Genomic DNA, 6,000 nt, shown 5'->3' with positions numbered 1-6,000 from the left:
TATATTTTCTGTACATCAATTGCCGGATAAGCGAATCAATACCTTGTTGACAATGGTAGTTGCTATTCCAATGTATCGTGAGATTTAGAAGATGGAACTTCTTCAAGTAGGTAAGGTCAGTGAGATCACATTATGTTTTTGTCAGGTCACTCGTGTGGCACGCCTAGACTACACAGAAGGATCGTTTTTCCCTTCTTTTCGTTTACTAATGGTCAAGTGTTATGCTTGAACAACCCATCTTGTCGTTTTGTAGTTATATGACAAAATGCTGTTAAGGCAGCTGTTCGGGCAGGTGTTGCCCTCCCTGACACTGAAGGCGAATCGAAGGCGGAATAATCGAAGCTGGTGTTAGAAGCTTGTGTAAAAAAATTCTACGACCAGTAGAAAGGTCGAAAACACCGACCTTTGACCATCCGATATATCCACCTTAGAGGGTGAGCTCCAAGTCAAACATTGTGATCCAAATATACAGGGGCTTCAAGAGTAAATAAAACCCTTTCTGGTACTATTTATCGGAACTAATAAACACGAAATTTAAAAACAAGGGAACAATCGACCAAAACAGACATTCCTTGCACACTTATGCTTTTATAGCAGAATCATTTATAGCGGAATCTGACAAATAAAGTAACTTCAAAGTGAGAATTTTTTTCAGGCCCGCGTTTGACCTGCGGAAAGCCAATCTTGGATTAAAAGCACAGCGCTCTGTCAATTCCAGTGACACCCTAGTTACTTCACTTCAAGCATGTTTCTCGACTAAGTTATAAGCAGTTAGCTAAACCGCTTGTTGGAAGGCCTAACATAGGCCCTTTCTTTTTTATATTGTTATGAAAAGCATGCTCACTATTCTAGATCAGGAAATCGAATGAAACATTGCTAAACGTTGCTAAATCTCGCGGAATATGGTTCTTAAGTCTAAGCTATTAATACGTTCGACTAAAGCGTTGTTGTTTCTATTTGTTCAGACAATGGCGCTTTTGTCAAACGAAAGATACAAAAGTTCATTTCAAATAGCAGTAACGTGGGAGAGGCTCTACTAGCTAACGACTGCTCCAGTGAATACGTAACCCTCCAAATCTCCAGTATATAAAAAAATGGCTTGATTCCTATCGTAAAACAAAACGTGGTGCACTTTTGCTATCTATTACATATGCGCGTAGCAGTAATTGATGCTCGTTAAATAAGATGAGACAGTCTCTGATGTGAAGCGTGTGTTTATCTATGAAATTGTCATGCCTTAATTGTTCACGCATGGTATCGATGAATTGTGATGACGTTACGAAAAGTTCCCGTACCGCGATCGTCCAATTTGGTGCGTACCAGTGGCTTGATACCTATGCGCTCTAATGTACAATTCATAAGCTAGGAAACGAATTATTTTCTACGAAATTTTTGCCACGTCCTTGTGACACTCGTACGGGTAAACGGACTTTCGTATTAGATCGTATATAGGCTATTTAAATTTTACTAATTCCACAGAGATTGTTGGAGTGTAAATAGTGTTTTGGGTTATTTTACTAGTACTTTTAACCATCTTCAATAAGTTTATACGAGATAATCGTCTACTATTCCCAGTCATCCGTATCGGCATGTTCGAGCTACTGTCGTTTTCGAATGCCCCTCCAAAAAACGGGCATCGTATTTTTACGGATACTTGAAAACTGATCGCACTCACTAATTTATTATTAATTACATATTGAATCAGTTGTAGAAACACGAGCAAATTGCTACGCTCGAAAGATTCTGGTTTTTAATTGCCAGATTGAAATCTATTTCCCTAACAATGTTAGTTGTTTTGCTAGAAAGTCACCAGCTATTACTGAAAATTCATATTACTCAGACGATAGCTTGATTAAATACATGAACGAAATGTCCGAGTAAACCTGTACTGACTTTGCCCGGTCAAAAGTTCAATCAAAACTTACAAATAGTTTTGCTGATCAATGACACCGTTAATGTTGCAGGTAGCCAGGGTCGTGGTTACTTGTTTCTTGAAATAACAGAATGATTGCAACAAGAACCCAGGTTCTCGTTAATGGTAAAACTTTTGCAACGGGATAAACCTACTCTAACTAGCTACTAGATTACCCTTATTTTAGAAGTTAGTTCGCTCGGCTCAAAGTAAGTTGGGGCCCTAGCCAAATGGCGGTTAAAGGGCCATCATTTGTATAAACGTCTTCGATCTATTTTCATCGCGAAAATGACACACATGGCAGCAAGTAAACTCCTCATTATATTCACTAAATAAAAAAAAATGACGGGAAATATAATACTGTTCACAGAAATCACCTGAAACGGGAAATGGGATCAGTGCAAAGTGGCAACTGAATCGGTCCAGCGAGTATAACTTGGCCCAAGTATGTTTGAATCAAAGTTAGGCTGGGTAAGGTATTACTCAAGTTTTCGCGGTAAAATGACAAGACTAGAACGTCCGAATGAATAACTGAATTAGAGCAAAAGATAACTACCACCGCTAAACAAACCACGTCTGTAAAATCAATGGACCTGATGTCCTAATAGAATAGTTAATCAACAAAGCGATGTGATTGAGCATCTGTTCAGGCTAGCGTTTGTTTAGATTTAAGTTCAGCGTTGTAACTGAAGTTGAAGTTGAGGACAGGAAATGACGCGGATTGAATTTGATACTAAAAGTAGCTAATTAAAGCATGAGATGTGGATAACTGGCACAGCTTAACGGGGTCTTTGGATCTGTAGCCGCAATAACTGTTACATGATTAATACAGTAACCCTCCGCTTGACCTTTCACAAGTCGACACGAATATTGGTCTAGGCTTAAAGTTTGTTGTGACTATTTTTACTTAGATTTTATGATAGATATTATGTCATGTCATGTTTTTTCCTTGGAATAGGGGAGGGTGATAAGACAAATTATCAAAACCAAATAAACTAGTTACTAAAGGAAAGACGCAAAACAATACAACAGTAGTTTAGGGGTACAGTTAAAAAAGAAAAAAAAATTAGTGGGATCGCAGGAAAAGCCACTACCAGCGAGTAACTACAACCAAGAAACTTTACATCGCGGCAAAATTTAAATTAGGTTGGATGTAACACAGCTATATATATATATATATATATATATATATATATATATATATATATATATATATATATAGTGCTATTGGGTGATGGGTTATAGGCTGCAACATATCTAGATTGCAAGAATATGTATTCCAACGAAGACATTGTAAAGATTGACGAAGTGTACGCTCCAGCGTATGTCATAATTGCTTTCAAATATAGTAAAACACCTTTAGCTTCTGCAAATAGATACTATTACGACTATTGACTCGGTAGTGGACTAGAAGCTTTAACGCTTCGCATATTGTGATTGGTACACATAAGCTTCCATTGGCTTCGCTGTCAATCAGCAAATATCGCATCATGTATAGTTCTGCGTTATGATGTTCGATTCGGAACGTATTATATAATTATATGTAAGATAATTATATAATATAATAGACTGATCAGACACAATGTTAATTTTGTTTTATATGTAATCCGCTACGTTAAAGAGTTAGGCGTGCCATGGCAAGAGAAACTCGTTGACTTCGAAGATAGCCTATTTGCATGTTGCGGGAAGCTCTATCGTATGTCCTAATGTCATAAACAAACACTGGCTAGTCTAGAGCTGGGTTAACCCTCAAACCACCGTTGTTCACGTTCCAAGAAATAGCCAAAACCTAACCATTAATAATAATAATAAATCTGCACTTTTATTGGCAGCTTGTTCTGCTGACAGCCAAATAATCTAGATCTACAAAAGAAAAAAGCTCCTACGAGATTAGCGAATCGTATGACGACCGAATAGCAAATAGAGATGTAAAGCGAAGCCATTGATTTCTCCTATTATCTTTAAGGGAACTTCGTAACCCATTTTACTTACACTGATCCACTGTTTCGCAGCGGTTTCAAGAACGACGAGACGAGTGACACCTATTAGGACAACCTTAGACGAGCCGATAATTAATGGTTAACTTTTCAAGCAGAGATACTCAGCTATAGATTTACAACGTTATGGATAACATCGTTTATTATTTAGAACTTCTAAGGGGTCCGATCGATACGAAGTACACTTATCTAAAATCAGTATAGCAGGATGGCTGCAATGAGATCACTATACGAAGGGAACAAAGTTTACGAAATAGGCATTCGAAGTTACCGTAACAATTACGATTACACCCAGTGTCGTAATGCGTAAATTAGGAAAACTTAGCATTGAAATTGAGATTCATCTATTCAATGAGACATTTTGAACCCATTAGAAGTAGTAGAGTAAGTTGTGTGTCGCTCACGATAACACAACAGCTTCATTTCAATAAGCCGTTTATTTCCCATCAAATCATTCACACATAATTTTTTTTATTTTTTTTTAATTTTACAATCAAATATGCGATTTCATTGAAACTATAGGCTCGGCTGATTCATTCAAAACAAAAGTCGGTAGTTGAGTACCTGAAGATGGCTAACTAAATATGTAGTGATAGCAGTGCGGCGAAGGACCGCGCGAATGCGATGTTACACTGAGCGAAAGTTTCTCATCGCGAGACATTTTCAGAAACATCTACGAAACGTCGCTTCCGACGCGGATGGCACCGTATTTTTCCATATGCTAAAATACTGAAAACACATGATAATAATCCTGTATATAAATCTAGCCGAAGTTAGACTCAAACCTCTTTGTAGGCGTGAAACGCTAAAGTATATTATTCAAAATAACATAAAGGGAGGCTCAACAATCATCGGGGAGTACTGAATGCGCTATAATAACACAGATAATCTAGGGGTGACGCACCCACCTACCACTTGAAAATATCACGAGCAAAAAAAGCCATTTCGTCAGAACAAATGGCTTGAATCCAGTAAGTAAAATTGATAAAATGGAGGCTGTTCTGCGAGCGGGTAGAGATACATTAGGATTTGATTGATGGCAAGTCTTGTCTATCGCTGCCCTGATCGTTGGGTGACTTCCGCTGATCAACCTCCTTTTCACTGTGACTCCTCATCGTAGCCCAATTCGTTTTGGTCGTCGCTTTTGTTATAGATTTCATTCAGAAAGACGTCTTATCGCCAATTTTTTCTTACAAACACTTATCTTTCGTGCTCGCTGTAATGCCGAACGGCCGGGTTTCGTAGGTACTCTAAAGGAAAAAAAAGGTAGGAATGTAATCGCCGTTGTTTTTGGGTCAGCCTTTAAGTAATTAGGCAAATAGCTTCCATTTCATAGAAAGCTCAGCAGGATAGCATAATACGAATCATGCTCACTATGATTTTGAAAACTGACTGAAGTTGTACCTTCAATCCGCTTATTCTTGTAAAGTGCAACGTACACTTAATAATCAGACTTGCGCGTTCTGCGCAACGAACGATTTAAGACGATTGACGCTACTTTAATCAGGCGCTTGTACAATTGACCTCTTATCAAGGCATTATTTAGCATATACATTTACGCCAAATCGAGTTTGAGTAAAACTTGTTCAAACTGTAACAACGTCCAACTTGATTTCGCTATAGAGCTTATACTCGACGCCACTACATCTCTATCGCGTAGCGAAATGTTGAATCGGACAGTATGCCCTTATGAAGTGCTAGAAGGCATATAAACGGCCAAACACAGTGCCTCGAATTGTCGAGTACTGTGAAAAAAAGGTCAAGAATTAAACGATGGAGAAGATGGTCGCCTGATGTATTACTTGATAAAAATAGCACAGTTCTATTTAACGTACAATAAAGAAATGCCGAACTTGCAGTAGTGAACTTATGGCTTGTCCAGCACGCAAGGCGATGTAAAAAATCTAGCTTACGATGTACAGCGTTATAAGACTTGCTATTTTCCGATATTGCTACACGTTCTTATATTTGTAGCGAATGGACGTTAGAAGCTGTAGCAGATTAGCTATCAGCATCCCACCGAGATTTTTACAAGGTACCTTGAGAAATGAATCCGTTCGGGCTATTGCATAACAATGGTAGTCACCAAGA

At 38.2% G+C, this 6,000-nt stretch overlaps 1 long non-coding RNA gene across 1 annotated transcript in view; it reads left to right on the top strand.

Moving 5' to 3' along the window:
• The first annotated feature begins 922 nt into the window (after nucleotides 1-922).
• LOC147758781 (uncharacterized) overlaps nucleotides 923-6,000 on the top strand; it is a 75,567-nt gene continuing 70,489 nt past the window's right edge. The window contains exon 1 of the long non-coding RNA XR_015318955.1: nucleotides 923-1,312. This is a non-coding gene — a long non-coding RNA (uncharacterized LOC147758781). The remainder of the gene's footprint in view (nucleotides 1,313-6,000) is intronic.

Source organism: Varroa destructor, unplaced genomic scaffold, assembly GCF_002443255.2.
Source record: "Varroa destructor unplaced genomic scaffold, Vdes_3.0 BEIS01000001.1, whole genome shotgun sequence".
Lineage (NCBI taxonomy): Eukaryota > Metazoa > Arthropoda > Arachnida > Mesostigmata > Varroidae > Varroa > Varroa destructor.
This window is presented reverse-complemented; position numbering and strand designations above follow the sequence as displayed.